Source organism: Microtus oregoni, unplaced genomic scaffold, assembly GCF_018167655.1.
Source record: "Microtus oregoni isolate MIOR12 unplaced genomic scaffold, Mior012 000003F_ref0000135, whole genome shotgun sequence".
NCBI classification, from domain to species: Eukaryota; Metazoa; Chordata; class Mammalia; order Rodentia; family Cricetidae; genus Microtus; species Microtus oregoni.
This window is the reverse complement of record NW_024543062.1, coordinates 49673407-49693802: the sequence shown is the minus strand read 5'-3', so window position 1 is coordinate 49693802 and position 20396 is coordinate 49673407. Positions and strand designations below refer to the sequence as shown.

Here is a 20396-nt window from a genome sequence, read left to right as displayed (position 1 = left end):
TCATTTTTCCAATCTTGAAATGCTAATCACATAGACATTTTAAATGAAGTTACAGAAGTCTTTGTCTGTGCCTGTTTTTTTATTTTTTTAATTTGAAGATTGTAAAAAAAATTATTTATTGTACAAGAAATTCAAGAACAACCAGTTAAATTCTTATCTGCATGCTACCCATTGCAGCCAGATGTTGTAAAAGGGGCTGCGTTCCCTGCGCCCAGCCTCCTGGTTAGTTTACACCCGAAATAATTACACAGAAACTGTATTCATTTAAACACTGCCGAGCCCATTAGTTCTAGCCTCTTCTTGGCTAACTCTCACATATTAGTTTAACCCATCTCTATTATTGTGTATTGCCACTTGACTGTGGTTGACCAGCATGAGTCTAACCAGCGTCCATCTCAGAGAGGAGAGCCATGGCGTCTGCCTGACTCTGCTTTCTTTCTCCCAGCATTCTGTTCAGTCTACTCCACCTATCTAAATTCTGCACTATCAAAAAGCCAAGGCAGTTTCTTTATTTGACCAATGAAAGCAACATGTAGAAAGAAGACCCTCCTACACCAGCCAGAAAGCATTAACCGCTTATGTCCTGAAGAAGGCCGCTAGAAAGAGCGCACTAAGAGGAAGGGTTCTCCGGTCTCCTATAGTCAGCACAAAGGGCTCAATAAGATCCAAGTGTTGTCAGTCACCAGGGCTGTTAGACGTTGAGGATAAACTAATACACCTGGTATTTAAAGCAGCTAATATACAAACATTTTAATATTGTACCAGCTTAATTCAAATAATAAATTGAGAGTCCTAGCACATGCCTGTAATCCCAGTACTTAGTGAGGAACAGGAGTTCAAGGTCAGCTCAGTTACGTAGCAAGTTCCAGGCCAGACAAAATACACAAAAGTAAAAACATCTTTTTTACGGAGAAGTGACCTACAAACATGCACCCCAGTGTGCACACTTACAGACAAGTGTTAGGTCAGCTGTAAAAGGTTAAACTCTTGAGTGGAAATTATTAATTGCTAACATTACCTGACATGTAAAAGTTACTATGTAAATATATCAGGATATAAAAACATATATAGAACATATATATGACTTAAAAATTTTACTAAGTGTACTTTGAGCGATGCCATCTGTTTAAAGATGATGAAAATTATACTGAGTGTTTGTAGTATTTAAACAGTGAGGCAGCTTGTTTTTAGGGTAATACAGTTAATTTGCATGCCCTCCTCCCAGTGCTGGGGATTGAAGCCAGGGCCTTGCACATGGTAAGTGTTCCATCCACAGCTTATTATTTCTCTGCTTTACTACAGAGGTATTTACTAGAAATTTGATTGATGTAATGATTTTGATTTGTTAACATTGCTAGGTGACTTTTATATGGTCCTGTGACAATTTTGTCTTTCCATTTTGCCAAATCAGTAGCTAGGGGAGGTTGCTAGGACAGTCCTGAGTCTTGATTTTCAAGAGAAATAAGGGTACTTCTGTGCAGGGACCTGGCTTCACTCCTGCCCGTTTGTAGTCACAAACATGAACCACAGCGGCTGGGAAATGATTGTTCTGATGGTGGAAGCGTGGATAGGCTCAAACATTGGTGCTCTAGCCTTTCTGTCAACAAGCTCTTCTTTCCTAACCTAGATTTCCAATTCCTCTGATTTTAAGTTTGTTAGGCATTAGATTTGAAAATAATACCACATTGCATACATTTATTTTATTCTTAATATTAGCGCTTATACAGATTTATAAAAATAAAGCATTGGTGCCAGTAATACTTAATGTTTCTCTTAGGTTTTAGTTTTATTTTTCATTGTTACTGTGTGTACATTCCATGGTACATGTGCAGGTCAGAGAACAACTTTGTGGAGTCACTTCCTCCCACCTCATATGGTTCCTAGAACCTGAGCTCAGCTTACCAGGCTTGCAAGGCGAGTTCTTCTACCTGCTGAGCTGTCTTGCCAATCCTTCTTTTATTTTAACATAAATTATACCACAACATTAATTATGTCTTTCTTTCAGAATTGTTATGAGCACTCACATGTAAAATGCTTTGACATAAAGGCTTGACTTTGGAATATAATCTTGGTGGTATAGAAATTATGATGTCATAATTTAACCAAAAAGACAGGTTAAAGGTTCTTGCCACCAACCTAGTGACCTAAGTTTGATCCCTGGGACTAATTATTACAGGTTATCCTCTGATCTCCACATGGTGGCATGGAACACACACATGTACACAAATTAATTTTAAGAAAAATGAACACGCACATGAATCACACCACTTCCCACATACAATATGTTAAATATCATTTCATTGATTCCTGCCTGTAGCTGGTTAGTACTTGTACTTTGAGCAGTGCATCTGTTTAAAGATGTTGAAAAGCAGTCTGTGACCTTGTTACTGGTTGAGAACACATTCTTGTTCTCACGATTTTTTTTCACTAATTAATTGGCTAAGGTTGTGTTCCCAAGAAGCAGCTAGCTGTGGCCTCAGTTGGAGGTGGCAGAACTTGAGTGAGCTTTTTACAATGTGTTCCTGACAGCTGGCAAGCATTGTGTTTATACTGGCAGGAAAAAGATAACCTGACCTGGAGAGCAACATTCTCTGAGGATTGGGACTGAAGACTTCTTGAGTATCATAATCTTCCACCTCCTTTTTAAAAATAGATTCAACAGCAGTAATTTTATTTGTTGCTGTTGTTGGGCAAAAAAGTTTTGGTTTAGCTAATTTTAATAAAGAAGAATGTAGGTGCCTTCAGTTTGTGGCTAGGATTTGCAACAAATTGAATATTTAGTAAATACCTTGCTACAGGTGCTAGTCATTGCTTCTAAACTAAGGGCTAATAGTGGGAAGGCGGTTGCTAGCTTGCCTGTCTGTAGAGCTAGTGTAGCTGCGCTGAGAGGGTATGCGGAGCACCTCAGAGTGGGCCATTTCACATAGCATAGGTTTGCCTGTAGTCCAGCCATGGAGCTTTAGTCTCTAGGAGTTTGAAAAGCTAGATTTAATAAATTACATTAATTCTTCCTTGGGGAGAATTAGCATTAGCAATACCTTGGGGAGTGTTTGGAAAGAAGGGAAGATTTGGATAATTATGTGTATCCAGGTTATCAGTCAGATTTCACAATCCTCTTTAAGCAGTAATGTGGTGAATTGGAAATATGGTGATCTAGCACCTGGGAGATGGAAACAGAAAGATCCAGAATTTCGGGTTATCCTGTGCTACATAGTGAGTTAGTTTAGAGCTAGTCTGAGCTGCATGAGACTTGCCTCAAAAGACAAGCAAATAAACAAAAGTATTTGATGAATTGGAAAGGTGGTGACTATTGATCCCCCCCCCAAAAAAATGAATTGATTGACTAAGGAGGTCTTGGGAATTCATTTTTAAGTTTTTAAGTGAAAAGTATTTAAAAATCATAATCTTTTTTTTTTTAGGTGGGGGTCTCTGTATGTAGTCCTGGCTTTCCTGGAGCATAATGTAGAGCAGTGGTTCTCAACCTGTGGACTATGACTCCTTTGGGCATCAAACCTTTTCACCAGGGTCACACATAAGATGTCCTGCATATCAGATATTTACATTATAATTCATAACAGTAGCAGAATTACAGTTATGAAGTAGCAGTGAAGTAATATTATGGCTGGGGTCATCACAAGATGAGGAATTGTTGTGAAGGTCGAGAACCGCTGGTATGGAGCAAGCTGGCCTCGATCTCAGAAACCCACCTGCCTCTGCCTCCCCAAGCACTGGGATACATTTTAATAAACATTCTTGTCTGCAAGTTTAGGAATGCCTTCCATCACACACATGTGGAGGTCAGAGGACAGCTTTTGGGAGTTAGCCTTGGAAACTCGGGCCATCAGGCTTGCAGGACAAGTGCTTTCCCTGAGGCGAGCCCTCTCTGTCCTTACTTAACTGTCAATCAAAATCCCTCTTTGATTATCCCTTCTATATATATACTCACTGTTTTTGTATGTCCTAAAGTTTCTTGGCCTTTCTCTGTTCACTTTTGGTTAAATCTAGCTGCGCCTCTAAATGGTGAATATGAAATACACATGACATTTTTATTGGAGTCACATAAGTGTGGCCACAGAGTTCACTGCTCTCTGTTACCCTAATCACATTCCCTAAAGTGATTCTTCACTCTACTGGGGCAGTATTTCTCCTCCTTCAAGCTATAATGGCCTCCTCATTTTAAAGTCTGAATTCTGTTCTGTTCTGTTCTGTTCTGTTCTGTTCTGTTCTGTTCTGTGAGAAACTAAGCAGTCAGCTCTTCTGTGCACTCACTCTGATCAGTGGATGTGTCTGTCTGAGCATCTCTCCTGTCAGTGCCCCGGTGAGTCCTCTGTTCTGTATTCTACCTTCTCTTCTGTGCTAGCAGATTTTTCCCAACTGGCATATTCTTATCAGCACAAAAATACCCTGTTAGAGTATTTAAAAAGAAAGTTCCCTTAATTCTTGTCTATTGCCTCATTTCTTTGTTCTACTGGTAATGAGAAACCTTTGCCTCCAGAGAGTTGTCTGCTCAGTACATTCTCTTGTCTTTTAAGCCAAGTTGGACTTGTCTTGAACACAAAAGGACTTAATAGGATCATGCAGGGTGCATACTGCACAAAGAGTACAACACTGCAGAAGAAATTCACATATGTTAACAGTGGCTTTCCAGTAAACAGTGCTGTCTCGATCACTGTATTGTATGTTTTATAAGAGATAGGAACTTAGGAGCTGGAGAGATGGCTCAGTGGTTAAGAGCATTGCCTGCTCTTCCAAAGGTCCTGAGTTCAATTCCCAGCAACCACATGGTGGCTCAAAACCATCTATAAAGAGGTCTGGCGCCCTCTTCTGGCCTTCAGGCATATACACAGACAGAATATTGTATTCATAATAAATAAATAAATGTTTAAAAAAAAGAGATAGGAACTTAGTTTTAGGAAGTGCATATTAATACCTCTGCCGAATTGCTTTGCTTGGTTCACAGGTGACCTCTACATTTCTCTACCCATAATCAATTTACAGTGAAATTTATTAGCGTTCATACCAATTGCTTTCTTCCCCCATGAAATACCTTCTTCACTTAAGAACATCACTCTCTTGTCTCCTAACCTCCCTAATATTTGTAGTTTTCTTTGCCAGTCCTCCTCTGCCTAGCCCTATAAACTGTTTAGGACCCTTTTTGTATGGATTCACTGTAGGTAATTTCATCCAGTGTTATCATATTAAAGGCTATCTGTGGGGCTAAGGAAATGGTTCGGCAGGTAAAGTGCTGATGTCCAAACAAGAGAACCTGAGTTTGGATCCTCAGCATCCACATAAAATCAGGACACAGTGGTATATATCTAAAACCCAGTGCTAGAGAAATGGAGGAAGAGACAGGAGGGCCCCAGGACTTGCTGAGATAACCTAGTCAGGGTTAGTGAGAAACCTTGTTGCAGAGGCTATAAGTGAACAGTGACTGAGGAAAACACCCGATGTTTTCCTCTGGTTTCCACATGTGCACACACGGTACATGCATACACCACACAAAAAAACTGAAAAGGTTATGTATATACTTATAGTTTCTCACTTGCCTCATGAGTCTGCTTCTTTATTTCCAGATATACATATTATACTGCCTGTTTGACATTTTTATTTACATATTATAGGTATCTCATTTTTAAGAAAGTATTTGAAAATAATGTTGGGCTTACTGAGAGTTGCAAAGATGCTGATGAGAACTCCCACACAGCCCTCATTTTTTCTTTTTCCTAATGGGTTGGGGGAATCAGTTGGTAGTGTTTCATGCATTAGATCAGTTCCAAGAAGCCATGTTTTTAAAAATCCAGGTGTAGTGGTTTTCAGTTGTAATCTCAGTGCTGGAGAAGTGAAGTCAAGAAGATTGCTGGTGCCCATCACCAGCTAGTTGAGGTTGTTCATTGACCTCTACACAAGCATGTGTGCACACGTAACAGAAAACCCCTAAAGTTACCATTGCTGCTTTCTAAGATGGAGAAGTTCCAGGATCTAATGCAAGGTCCCATGTTGCATCAAGTCACCTTTAATCAGAATGCCCTCAGATTGGATTTGTGTGTTTTTTGCATATGATTAGATTGAAGCCATGGATTTAGGGGGAAATTGTGGTACTGTGGCATCCCAGATTTAAGAGTTCCAAATTAAGCAACTGGTCTTTTGACCTCATTAGCTTTTCCATCTCTACAGATTTTCCTAACTTGACCGATCACGGTTCTTACTCTCCTATTGTCAGTATGCCTTAGTTCTGGCTAGAGCTTTTGAATCAGAACCCTTGGAGTGCAGAGGGCTCTGCAGATTCCATGCATACTAAACATCACCTTTGCTCCTGTTTGTCTCACACCTATCAACTGGGAAATCCTATGAGTTAACAAAATGTGTCCAGAATCCAACACTGGCTGCCATCTCTACTCCGCTACCCCTTTCAGTTTTCTGTCCTGGTATCTACCTCTTACCTGACTCCAGCCCTTATTCTTTGATTATTTGATTTTTCCCTTCAGTAGCCATTGCAGCCATAACTTAGATCATACTACCCTCTGCTCAACCCTTCTACTATTTCCCTCAACAGCTAAAACAAATCCTCACATTGGTAAACATTCTCCCACTTCTGATTTCCTGCCAGTCTTGATCTCGCTCATTTGGCTCCAGTGACTCACCTCTATCCCTTGCTGTTTGTATCGCACTGCTAGATGCCACTCTGACCTAAAAGTTCATATAATTCATTTCAACATTTTCAGGGTTTTTTTTAATACAATTTTTATTCTTTGAAATTTTCTTACATATAATGTCTTTTTATTCCACTCCATTTATCTCCCACTCCTGGAATCCCTCTTCCCAATGAGTTTCTCTTTTTTAAAATAATAACCTGCTGTGTTTAATTAGGTTTGCTTACATGGGTGTGTGTGGTTATTTACTGAATGACAAGAAAATTAGCCAGAATCTACGTCCCTGAAGAACGGTGACTCCTCCTCCAGTAGCCACTTACTACCAGTAGCTCCACAGATAGAGACTATTCATGGTGGAATGCTTATGAGTAGCCGTAGCTCCAGCGAGTTCCCGAGTTCAACAGCTGCGTGGTGTCTGGAAAAGAGCATTTTACAGCACTCTTCTCCATCCTCTGGTTCCCTGGATTCATATAGATGTTTTGTTACAGTCACTTAATCTTAGCATTTTGATCAATTATCTCTATTTTAACCACCACCCACTGCAAAAATAAGTCACACTGACCAAAGTTGAAAGCAGCACTAATCTATGGGTAGACTTGAACACAAATATTTAGAAGGCAGTTTGGCAATATGTCCATCTAACAAGCTAACGGTAAGTTGGTTCTCCGGGTCTGTGATATGGCAGCTATTGTATTGGCTTCTCAGTAGGTTTGCAGTAGCAGTCATGGAATTCTTCTGTGGAGCAGCCCTCAAATTGAATCAGAAAGAGGTTGGTTACCCCCAAAACATTCATATCACTAATGCACTAGTGGTCATAAATTGTGTAGTGGGTCAATATTATAGCATACAGGGTCTACTGCTGGGTAAAACTGTAGGTGACTTTTCTCCCCTCGTGTCCTACATAGCACTTCTGGCACTATACAAGCTAGCCAGCAGACAGCAGAAGATCCCAGGTCATTGCCAGCTTGATTTCTCAAGACACTGCCACCTGAGTGTATGGTGTCTACAGCAATGGGATCTTACCATCTGGTTCTGCTGAGTGACAGTCTCAGCATTTCTATTGCTGTGAAGGGACACCGTGTCCACAGCAACTCTTAAAAAGGAAAATACTTAATTGGGGGTGACTTACAGCTTCAGAAGTTTAGTCCATTATCATCATGGCAGCATGCAGGCAGACCTGGTGCAGGAGAAGGAACTGAGGGTTCTATGTCTTGACCCTCAGGCAACAGGAAGTGAGCTATGACACTTACCTTAATCATAGGAAACCTCAAATCCCACTCACACAGTGACACACTTCCTCCAAGAAGGCCACACCTCATAATAGTGCTACTTCTTTTGGGGGCCATTTTTTTCAAGCTATCCTTTTCCACTCCCCAGCCCCCAAAGGCTTATAGACATATCATGATGCAGAAATGCATTCAGCCCAACTTCAAAATTCCCCATAGTATATAACAGTCTTAAACTTGTTTCAAAGTCCAAAGTTTCTTCACTGTAATCCCCCTGTAAGGTCAAAATCAAATAGCAGATCGTATACTTCCAACATAGAGATGGGACCATTCCAAAACATAGGAAAGGGGGCATAGTAAGGACTGAAAACCAGCTGGGCAAACTCCAGCTTGAATCTCCATGTCTGACGTTAAAATATTCTTCAGATTGCCAGCTCCATTCAACTTTGTTAGCTGAAGCACACTTCTTTCTTCTGGGCTGGTTCCACCCCCTCAGCAGCTCTCCCCAGCAGATAGCCCACAGCTCTATCTCCAGCATCCGGGGTCTCCAAGGCAATCCAGGCTGCAGATTCACAGCTCCACACAGTGGCCTCTCTGGGCCTCCTTGTGGGGACACTGCTGACACATGCCTGGCCTCAGCGGCTTTCCTTAGTCACGGAGGGAAATTCCATAATGCCTTTCTCCTTGACTCTCCTATCCTTGACTCTAAAGCCATAACTATGTGGCTGAAGCTGCCAAGTTCTGCTGCTTGCTGGGGCTGGAACATGGCTCCCTTGTTCAGTTTCATCTTCACCAGCTTTCTGGTTTCCATGGTTTCCTTCACTGCCTAAACTTGCCTATTCTGGAACTTGCTCTGTAGACCAGGCTGACCTCAAACTCAGAGATCCACCAGCCTCTGCCTTCTGAGTGCTGGGATTAAAGGCCCACACCATCACAGCTGGCTCTAAGCTTTTTATTTCCTTTCACAAATTGAGAAGTTAGCTGGGTGGGATCTTGCTCTGAGGTCACCACTCCCTTTATTCTATTTCTTAATCTGTTTATCACCTTGAGCGCAGGGTTTAGCTTCATTCCAGTTCCTGGTGTTCCTTTTTCTCAAATTGTACATTTTTTTTTATTTTTCCTTGCTCAGATTGCTCCTCTTTATTATAAATCTTCATTAGAGTTAACATTAGTAACCACACAACAGAGTCTACACTTGGCTGTTTTGAGATTTCCTTTGCCAACGGAATTAATCCACAGCTCATCACTTTAGCCTCAGGCAAGACTTCAGAAAGAAACAAAAAGTATCCACATTCTTCACCAAAATATCACAAGGAGAATTGCTAAGTAATGTACTAAAATTCTCTGAAACTCTTGAGCCAGGCCCCCAGGTCCCCACAGTTCATCAGGTCACACTCAGCACCACAGTCTCCCGTGCTCCTACTGGAATGATCCTTTAAACGGCACTTCAGTGTTGAGTTGCTTTTCTGATCCACAATCTCTGTCTGTATTCCTTCAAACAAAACGTGGTCCAGCCTAACAGCAATACCCCAGGCCCTGGTACCGGCTTCTGTCTTACTTAGGGTTTCTGTTGCTGTGAAGAGACACCATGACCATGGCAACTCTTAAAAAGAAAACATTTTAATTGGGTTGGCTTACAGTTTCAGAGGTTTAGTCCATTATCATGATGAGGACATGGTGGTGTGCAGGTAAGCATAGGGCTAGGGAAGCACTGAGAGCTCTACACATGACCTGCCAGCAACCAGAAGTGAACTGTGACACTGGGCTTAGTTTGAGCACAGGAAACCTCAAAACCCACCCCACAGCAACACAATTCCAGCAAGGCCACACCTATTAGTAGTGCCACTCCCTTTGGGAACCACTTCGTTTCAAATCACCACAGTGGCCAAGAGCAAGAGCAAATGCCTTTGTTGTCTGGGGGAGTCTCTGGGGCCTACCTGACTAATAACTCAGTCAGGAGGTAGCCCACACCAAGAACAAGTCATGTCATCTTTAAGTTTCTTATCTGTAGTGTATCCTAACGACTCTGAAATAGTTGTGTGTACCCTTAATCATAACGTTCTCTAGTCATGGCACCTTTATTTTTTTCTCCTCACTTCATCTTTTATAGTACTGATTATGGATTTGTTATCTGTATTCAGTAGCTTGACAGTTCCATTAAAGGAAAACATTTGCTTATCATGAGAACATAAACTTTGTACATATTATTTGAATAAGTGAATGCCATGTGAAATACACTCGAACCATTGTCCTTTATTTCAAGAAATTGGCAAGCTGGGAACAGGCAGTTTTCCAAATGCCAGATATGGGCATGCCATTCGGAAATCTAAGCCTTCGGAAAGGGAGCTTGAGGTGAAGAAGCTCTGGGTAATTACAGACTGAGGTCCATAGCAGCAGAAGTAGCTTCTTACAACTGGACTTCCCTGGCAAAAGAAATTTTAAAGTAGCAAAATACATGGTGTATGTAATTGAGGAATGTCTAATCACAGTTGAGTAAAGTCTAAGTCTAAATGGTGATGATGCTTCTGGGCCTGGCATTATTCTAGAAGGACAGCACAAATATTTACTCCAAACATTTCCTTCTTAGAGCGCTGTAAGGTACTTAGGTAGGTGAAGAAATACATATGTCATTCATCCAAAAGACAACTTTGAGAGTTCTAATTTGGGTAGTCTGAGAACCTAGACAGGTAGGTAGGTAGGTAGGTAGGTAGAGAGAGAGAGAGACAGAGACAGAGACAGAGAGAGACAGAGACAGAGAGAGCATGCACACGCCAGCCTTGGCAGGGCCTAGGGTAAAAAGGTGGAAGGAATGCACTAGCCATTCTGCTTTGAAGATGGCCCTGGAAAGACCGATGGTAATATATGCTGCATCCGGGCCGGGCGGTGGTGGCGCACGCCTGTAATCCCAGCACTTGGGAGGCAGAGACAGGCGGATCTCTGTGAGTTCGAGGCCAGCCTGGTCTACCAAGGGAGTTCCAGGACAGGCCCCAAAGCTACAGAGAAACCCTGTCTCGAAAAACCAAAAAAAAAAATATATATATATGCTGCATCCATGTTGTATGTGGCAAGTAAAACAAGTACAAAGTGGAGGAGATGGCTCCATCATACAGGTGCCAGTACACAAGCCTGACAGCCTGAGCTCTGTTCCTGGAACCCCACGCAAAGCCAGCAGTAATCTCAGCACCTTCACTGTGAGATGGGAGGCAGACATAGGAGAATCCTAGTACAGCAGCAGAAGCAAGGGACACTCTCACTCCCTCCCACCTCTCCCCCCGCTCTCCCACTCTCTCTAACACACACTGCTCTGAACCATTTAGAAGCCAAATTTGTTGGCTTATGCTTGCAATCCCAGAATTTGGGAGAATGAGGCAGGAAGAAGTTGTATCTGAGATATGGGCCTAGCTTTTCAAAAAGGTAATCAAGCCATGTATATTTTGTACACATATTCCTTAAAAATAAAATTGTCACTAACCTAGAACCTGCCAGGTAGACTAGGCTAAACAATGAGCCCCTGGATTGTCAGTTCCTGAAGATGGTGAAATGTCACCCACATCCTGTATACCAATAACCAAGACAATAGAATGTAGTGGCATTTCAATTGTATTTTAGTAAATAAAGACTGCCTGAAGATCTAAGAATAAAACAGTCCTACTGGTCAGCCTTACAGACCAGGTTATGATAGCATGCACCTTTAATCCCAGTAGCCATACTAATTGCCATAGAAATGGGGTAGTGCATGCCTTAATCCCTGCCCTAGAGAGGATTATAAAACTGTCAGGGGGTAGGGGGGAGCTCTCAGAGACAGTCTCATTCTGAGATTCCTGGAGGCAGGATTACCATTTCAGACTGAGGTTGAGGTAAGAGCCAGTGGTTGGCTGTTTTGCTTTTTGGATCTTCAGGTTGAACCCCAATTTCTGACCATGAGTTTTTATTAATCATGCTTTGTTGCAAGAAGAGGGCCTGCTTGTTCATCCTGGCCGCCCAGCTGGCTTAACCCCGAAATAACCACACAGAAATTTTATTAATTAAATCACTGTTTGGCCCATTAACCCTAGTTTCTTATTGGCTAAGTCTTACATCTTAATTTAACCCATTTTTATTAATCTGTGTATCGTCATGTGGCAGTAACTTACCGGATAAAATTCCCAATGTCTGTCTACAGTGGATCCAGGCGAATCCATGGCGTCTCTCTCTCTGACTCTACCTTTCTTCCTCTCAGCATTCAGTTCTGTCTTCTCCACCTACCTAAGTTCTGCCCTATCATGTAACAGGGGGGCTTGTTGTTGGGGTTTCTGTCCTGCCCGGTTCCTGAAGCCATTTAGTCCCAAAGAAAATCACACAGAGAGTCTACATTAGTTATAAACTGATTGGCCCATTAGCTCAGGCTTCTTATTAACTTTTATAACTTATATTAGCCCATTATTCTTATCTGTGTTAGCCACATGACTCAGTACCTTTTTCAGCAGGGCAGGTCACATCTTCCTTCTTCAGTGTCTGGACAGGACTGGGGAGGAAAAGGCTTCTCCTTCCCAGAATTCTCCTGTTCTCATTGACCCAGCGTCTACTTCCTGTCTGGTTGTCCTGCCTATACTTCCTGCCTGGCTACTGGCCAATCAGCATTTATTTAAAACATAATTGACAGAATGTAGACAATTGTTCTGCACCACTATCAGTCCAAAGTAGTTTCTTTATTCATTAACCAATACAAGCAACACATAGAAGGACCTCCTACACTAATGCTTCAATAGAAAACATATTTATACATATAAAAGCCTGTTATTGAAGTGTCATAGCAGCATTCTACGTCAGGAGTGGTACCTCAAGCCATAGTCCCAGAATTTTTCCTCTTCCCCAACACTAAGCCTTAAGTGTACCATCTCCAGTAGGCCTGAGACGAGCGTTTGAGATCTCACAAGGGTTTTTCTTACGCCTAAGTGGTATTTCCACTTAATTATATGTCAAAATTAGTAGCTCATAACTGAATCTGGTGGCTTGATCTTTTATTCTGAGCTGTTTGGGAGGCTGAGACAGGAGGATGTAAATTCATGGCCTGCTGAGTAAAATCCTGTCTTAAAAAGTAAAAAGAGGACTAGGAATATAGCTTAATGGTAGAGTATTTTGCCTAGCATGCATGGAATATAGGGGGATACAGTGGCTTCTTAAGTACATTTTTTGTATGTGTACCGTCCTAGACTCTTAGACTAGAGCAGTGACTTGACAGTTCCTCCCATAATGAATGGCACACGCTTGCGGAAGGCTGCCAGTGTACACGCAGACAAATATGCAGTGATTGTAAGTAAAAGTATGAGAGGTAGAATTGGAAAAGATGATCCAGTTGAGATAAGGAATGAGCCACAGAAAATAGGTTTCCACTAGTTCAGAGGCATCGGGAGAAAGGAACATGGTGAAGGATAGAATAAAAACTGGCAGGAAGAGCTTCTTCAAGGAAGAGTTCTGAAGGAGCTAAACAAGGAACCCTGCACCCGAGGCACAGGAGAAGAGTCTGCTTTGTTCGGAGCCTATAGTAAATTTTATAGAAGAGAATAACATGCCAATTCCTCCTTTAAAAGATGTCCTTTTTCAGGGGCAAAAGTGGATTTCCCTCCCTGAATTCATTGACAGTAATTTGCAGATAATGAGTTTTAACCTTCAGATTCTTCAGTGCGTATATTTTAGGAGAAAAACACAATAATTTTTTCCATATCTATGAGGCAGTTACTGCATAGATTCAGAAAATGAAGGAGCTAAAGAGATGGCTCAGTGGTTAAAAGTGAGTACCAGTCCTGCAGAGGGCATGAGCTTGGTCCCAAGCACCCAGATCAGGTGAGTCACAATTGCTTGTGTCTCTGCTCTAGCCTCAGAGGGCACCTACCTGCACATATCCACACACAGAAATAATATACAGAATTTAAATCAAAAAATTATGATAAAAAGAGAAAAAAACCACTGTTATAGTTCCTTCCACATTCCAACCTCTCGTTTTCCCTAATGCTTTCATTTGTATCAATATCTTTGACCCATGCCAGATTATATTTAGTAGTTTATTGTGTTTCTTGGGTCTATTAATCTACTAATGCTTCTATTAACTTAGTAATGCTTCCTTAGCCATGCCTATTTTTTTTAAATTTGTGTTCTTTTTTTTTTTTTTTTTTTTGGTTTTTCGAGACAGGGTTTCTCTGTGTGGTTTTGGAGCCTGTCCTGGAACTAGCTCTTGTAGACCAGGCTGGTCTCGAACTCACAGAGATCCGCCTGCCTCTGCCTCCCAAGTGCTGGGATTAAAGGCGTGCGCCACCACCGCCCGGCTAAAATTTGTGTTCTTAAATAGTATGTTTCAGACAGTTTAGATTAACCTGAATGTTCCTCATGGTTGAGTCCAGGTTATACGTTATTGACAAGGACTATGATATGTTTATAATTCATCAGACAAGAGAACACTTGATGTCTGTTTGTCCCATTACCAGTATTTGGTTATTTGATTGTAATACTTAAAAGTAATATATATCAAATTTTTAAAAATATATTTGGCATTCTTTTTTAAGATTTTATATGTATGAGTGTTCTGTTTGCATGTATGTATGTATAAATTGTACCATGTGCATGCCCGGTCCCTAAAGACTCAAAAGAGAGCCTCACAGTCTGCCCCTGGAACTAGAGTTACTGATGGTCATGAGCCACCATGCACTTGCTGGGAATTGAACCCAGATCCTTTGCAAGAGCAACAAGTGCTCTTAACCACTGAGCCATCTCTCCAGCCCATATATCTATCAAGTTTTATGTTCTCAAGCTACTTATGTTTATAATTATTTTACTCTCCCTCAAAAACATAACCCAGGGCCAGGGAGATCACGCAGGCAAGGCACGTGCTGCCAAGGTCAACCACATGGGTTCAGTCCCCAGGACCCAAATGGTGGAAGAAGGGAACTGATTCCCACACAAGTTCTCTGACCTCCACATCTGCTCTGTGGCATACACAATAAATAAATTAAAATGTAATTTTTAAAAGATAACATTTTTTATGTAACCTGATTGTAAAAATTAGGTATCATTTGTGATGGTTGCCAAATATCATTCTGATCTGGTAAGTTGGTATTCTGCAGTAAGAGCCTGCAGCTCTGTCTGCTTGCACATGACTTCATAAACTCTTGTATTCAGCCTGCAGCTCTGTCTGCTTGCACGTGACTTCATAAACTTGTATTCTGCAGTAAGAGCCTGCAGCTCTGTCTGCTTGCACATGACTTCATAAACTCTTGTATTCTGCAGTAAGAGCCTGCAGCTCTGTCTGCTTGCACGTGACTTCATAAACTCTTGTATTCTGCAGTAAGAGCCTGCAGCTCTGTCTGCTTGCACATGACTTCATAAACTCTTGTATTCAGCCTGCAGCTCTGTCTGCTTGCACATGACTTCATAAACTTGTATTCTGCAGTAAGAGCCTGCAGCTCTGTCTGCTTGCACATGACTTCATAAACTCTTGTTTTCTGCAGTAAGAGCCTGCAGCTCTGTCTGCTTGCACATGACTTCATAAACTCTTGTATTCAGCCTGCAGCTCTGTCTGCTTGCACGTGACTTCATAAACTTGTATTCTGCAGTAAGAGCCTGCAGTTCTGTCTGCTTGCACGTGACTTCATAAACTCTTGTATTCTGCAGTAAGAGCCTGCAGCTCTGTCTGCTTGCACATGACTTCATAAACTCTTGTATTCAGCCTGCAACTCTGTCTGCTTGCACGTGACTTCATAAACTCTTGTATTCTGCAGTAAGAGCCTGCAGCACATGACTTCATAAACTCTTGTATTCAGCCTGCTTGCTGGTCCACTGATGCTCCAGGTTTAGCTTGTGGGACCCTATCACACTGCACCTGGACACTCTCACCTGCCCCCTTCTTACCAGAGCTTCTGCACTTAGCTGTGACATCAGCTATTCTTTTTTTATTTGTTTTGTTTTGTTTTGTTTTTGTGTTTTCAAGACAAGGGTTTCTATGGGTAGCCCTGACTGTACTGGAACTAATTCTGTAGACCAGGCTGGCCTTGAACTCACAAAGATCCTCCTGCCTCTGCTTCCCAAGTGCTGGGATTAAAGGCTTGCTCACCACCTCCGGTGACATCAGCCATTCTTTAAGGCACCAATTTTGGTGTAGTCTTTAAACTCACAGTCTGACCAGTGGGTCTCTTCCTACTGCTGCAGACAGCACTGCGTCTGGACTCAGTCAACAGGCTGATAAAGCTGGAGCCGGTACTTGTGCTTCTTGGCTTTCTTGGATTTCTTCTTCCAGGTTTCCTTCAGTCCTAGCTCCCAAAGTCTTGGGGTTTCCAGATTTCCCCACGTGGACAGTATATATTAGTTTCAGAATTGCACCCGCATACCACTTTGCACAGCACAGCCCCATTCAGGTTCCATCCAGTACTCCTTTTGTAGGCAGACAATAACCAAACACTGTGTTTCATTTATCCTTCCGTTGTCTCTGGGTTTTTCTAACTGTGAGTATACTATTGCATTTTAATTAGTCTAGATCAAAGGTATCCAACTTTTCAGCTGAATGAACTCAGCCATTATATCAGCCGTGAAATTACCACCGCAGTGAAGATGCGGGGTGGGTGTCTTCAGTGTAGTTTATGTTTACGTTTCCTTCACGAGCCACCTGCGTTTCCCTCTAAACTGCCCTTTCTTATTTATAATTTTATCCCTTTTTAAAAACCAGCCTGCTAGCCTTTTTAAGTGGTTTATTTTTTCTGTATATGATATAATTTACTAATATAATTTTGGTTCATTTCACTATTTTACTTTGGTTGTGTTTTTTTTCTAATACAAAATTTTTATTTTCATATTAAGATGCTGACTTGCCTTTTTCTTTAATAATTTCTGCTCCTTTAGTTCTTTTGTTACTGTTGTTTAATTGTGGAAGGACACGCACCTCTGACTGGCACCAGTTCCCAGTCCTTCTGTCCCCAACTCTCAATCGCTAGGATTACAGGCGTGCACCATCAGTCTGCTTGTGACAGTCTCTCTGTATGTAGCCTGAGCTGGCCTCTCACCATAGTGATCGTCCAGCCTTGGCCTCCTGAGTACTCGGATTGCAGGTGTATGTCGTCACTCTCACGTGACTTCCCATGGAACTCATGGTGTTGAGTCAGCCAGGCATCCACATAGACTGAATTGGGGCTGGGGGCTGGCTCAGTGAGTAAAGAGTCTGTGAGGTCAGTCCTCGGAACTCGGGAAAGCTGAGTGTGTTGGTGGGCATCTGCTCCCTGAGCGCTGGGGTGGGTGAGTACAGGCCTGTGAGGGGCTGTGCCGGAGGAACTGGTGCATCCTTCTTAGAGCTAGCCAGACTCGCCAGGTTGGTGAGGTCCTGGTTTAGTGAGAGACCGTGTCTCAGAAAACTAGGTAAAAAGATGAATATTAACCTCCAGCCTCAAGCCAGGTGGTGGTGGTGCACGTCTTTAATCCCAGCACTCAGGAGGCAGAGGCAGGTGGATCAGAGTTCAAGGCCAGCTTAGTCTACAGTACAAGTGCCAGGACAGGTTCTAAAGCTACACAGAGAAGTCCTGATTTGAAAAACCAAATAAATAAAAACAAACAAACTGGGGGAAAAAACAATCTGGCCTCTACACAAACATGTGTTTACATTTATGCCTATACACATAGTGAAATTAGACTGTTCTTTTAAATAATATCAAAAATTAGTTCCAAATTAATAACAGACCTAAGTTTAATATAACTAGAAAATAGATACAATATTTGTGACCGTGGATGGAGAAAAGATCTATCTGTTAGACACAACATTTAAAAGGGCATGTGATAGAAGATGGGTAAGTGGAAGAGTTGGTCCGCTCGGCTCTGTGTTTCAGTGGGGACCCTGAGCAGTGAAAAGGCCAAGTACCAGTGATCTTGTGCAGAAAGATCAATGACTGTGAGACCAGTCTGGCCTCTGATTGTTTCGTATTGTTTTTGAGATGGAGCGCTCACTTTGTAGCCCTGACTAGTTTCAGATATACAGGGTAGACCAAGCTGGTCTCAAACTCAGAGACCTGCCTGCCTCTGCCTCATGAGTGCTGGAACTAAAAGTGTGGGCTACCATACCCAGCTAGATTTTAGAATTGTGTAGTCTTTCTAGTCAGTAGTCCCTTAGTTAGTAGTTACCTGTTTCACACTTTCAAACGTTTTATGATTTTCTCCTTTTGTTCCTTGTATGTTGTGATTTTGTGTGGCGCCTGCACCGCCTGGAACCATGGTTGGGCAAGGGTCTGGAGAGAAAGAACACATAGAGACCGTGGGCCACTCTTGAAGCAAAAATGCCAATTTTATTGTGTTCCAGGGCAGCTTATATAGTGGCCACGCCCTAGCTCTCAGGATTTTCCACTGCAAGCCCACCGGAAACCACTTCCTTGTTATCAGGAACTCATGAGGGTTTTGTGCTCAGAGCAGCTGCAAGCATAGGAAAACAAGTTGTTTACTCCGGCAGGCAAGAGGTCATAGAAAGTTCAGGGTCTGAGGGTCTGCAGTCCCTCACAGCTCCCCTTTTCTATATAATTAGACCAGGCCTGTCTTAGACTGCAGAAGCACAAATTCACATCTTACCTGTCATCAAGACACGCAAGATCTTAGGTTGATTGTGACAGGCTCCTGTCTTACCTGTCTCTGGCTCACTGGCCATGTGACCCATACTGCGCTTGGAGGAAGCCCGCTTACTTGGGCAAGCATTAGCTGCTTAGCAACAATATTAAAGCACTTACTGTTGTTGCTGCTGGTGCCTGTTGTAAAGGCAGAGCAATAAAAACTCTCCCGCTATTAGAGTTCCTAGAGTGACGACAGTCCCAGACCAGCTTTTCAGCAAGCCTAGGCCATAAAGAATGCCCTTAGTTAGAGAATCTATGGAAATAGGAAGAACACTAGTCTCATTAACCTCAAGGAATGCAGTAAAAGGAAGAAATTGCATGTTTCATGGTCCCTTATGAATTCAAAGGGCTGACAGTAGCACTAAGGTTCTTGACTGGCCCCTGCGTGCCACAACTATGATTTAAGGAAGGGGAGCAACTAACCATATGCAAATCCCTTAGAAATCTAACTGCCCTTGTAAAGGGGCAGTCTGTAGGTTAAGTTGGAAAATGCCTTGGCGAATATGCTCATTAAGGGAATTTTGGGTCTCTAAAGCAGTGGCAATCTGTCTGGCTAGGGAATCAACAGTGCTAGCCACAGCCACCGTGTAGCTGATGGCAATTCTGGCTGCTGCAGTGAAGGCCACAGCAGTGACAATAGCGACCATTATAGCTGTGGTATCTCAGCGAGGATGGCTCAGGACCAGCTGATTCACTGGGTTAGGTACCAAGCCTGGAACCCGGACCACAGCGGCAGTCATCTCATTCACCCAACAGCTGCTTCAATGATATGAAACTTGTGAACAATAAAGGGCAGAATCATTCGAGGTATGGTTAGTTAAAAGAAAGAAAAATGGCCTGATATACAGACAGCTACACAAAAAGTCTTATTTTGGCTCTGGTCTCCGTGACTCTTCTACTTCCCTCCCACTAACAGGAGGGGCAGTTGCTCTGTAAAAGGGTTCTTTCTCCTGGGGCGGGGCAAAAGAATAGACATTTTCGAGATGACTCAGAATCACTACGATCTAAGATCCGAGCCTCCTCAGGCTCCGCCAGCTCCCTGGATCTCCCCTGCATGATGCCAAGGACTCTCTGTCCCGAACATCCTCCAGCATCCCAAAGGCTTCCCCAAGCTGCCCCCCGACCCCACAACCTTCAATAAGCATAGACTAGCCTCCATATGGAAAACGTAGCGATTGGAACAATCGTTTAGGGAATTTGGGCATAGTTCTCTCCAAATGCTTACTGCATTTTTTGGGTCAAAGTAATTTTGGGAGGTGCTCATGGTGACCTTTCTGGGGGTCTTGGTCCATCAAACCACATTAGTCTGGAAGAAATCCTTATGTTCTCATCTTCTGTGGAAACAAAAGCAGAACCTCTTTTCTAAAGCAACAAATCCTTCAAGATACCTTTAAAGTAAATATGCTGGTCCAGCTTAGCAGTTCATACAATGAAATGTCTCTCTGTACTTAGCTCCTTCACAGCCAAAAGATTCAAATAAAGAGTCCAGATTCTCTATATGCCATCTTTACGTGGCTTATTTTTCTTTATTCCTCTTACTTTTTCTACAAGTTTACTCTGTCTCTTTAAAGACTTCATTTTAAGAATCCGCCTCCATCCTTACAATTCACCTTCTCTTTGTTACTCACCTGCTGAGACTTCTCAAGCACTGGTCCCTTTTCTCATTCAAATCGAGTTTCTCAAGGCAAACTTAACTTTCGTCCCCAGCTTCAACTCTAACCAAAGGGACAACAAAGACCATGAAATGAAGTCAGAGGATGCTGAGGTGATGGAATACCAAGTTTTTAAGTGTGGCTTACCTGGTAGTAGTTTGAGCCTTTCAGATCTCATTTCTATGATTCGCTAGGTGAGTCTGTCACACAGAGTGCTTCTGTTGGCTAGTGTTCTTCACTACAAAAGCATGTGCTCTG

General features: G+C 42.4%; 1 protein-coding gene across 3 annotated transcripts in view; it reads left to right on the top strand.

Moving 5' to 3' along the window:
* Nucleotides 1–20396, top strand: part of Epb41l5 (erythrocyte membrane protein band 4.1 like 5) — a 114332-nt gene that overhangs the window by 54605 nt on the left and 39331 nt on the right. The gene's annotated exons all lie outside the window — the stretch shown is intronic.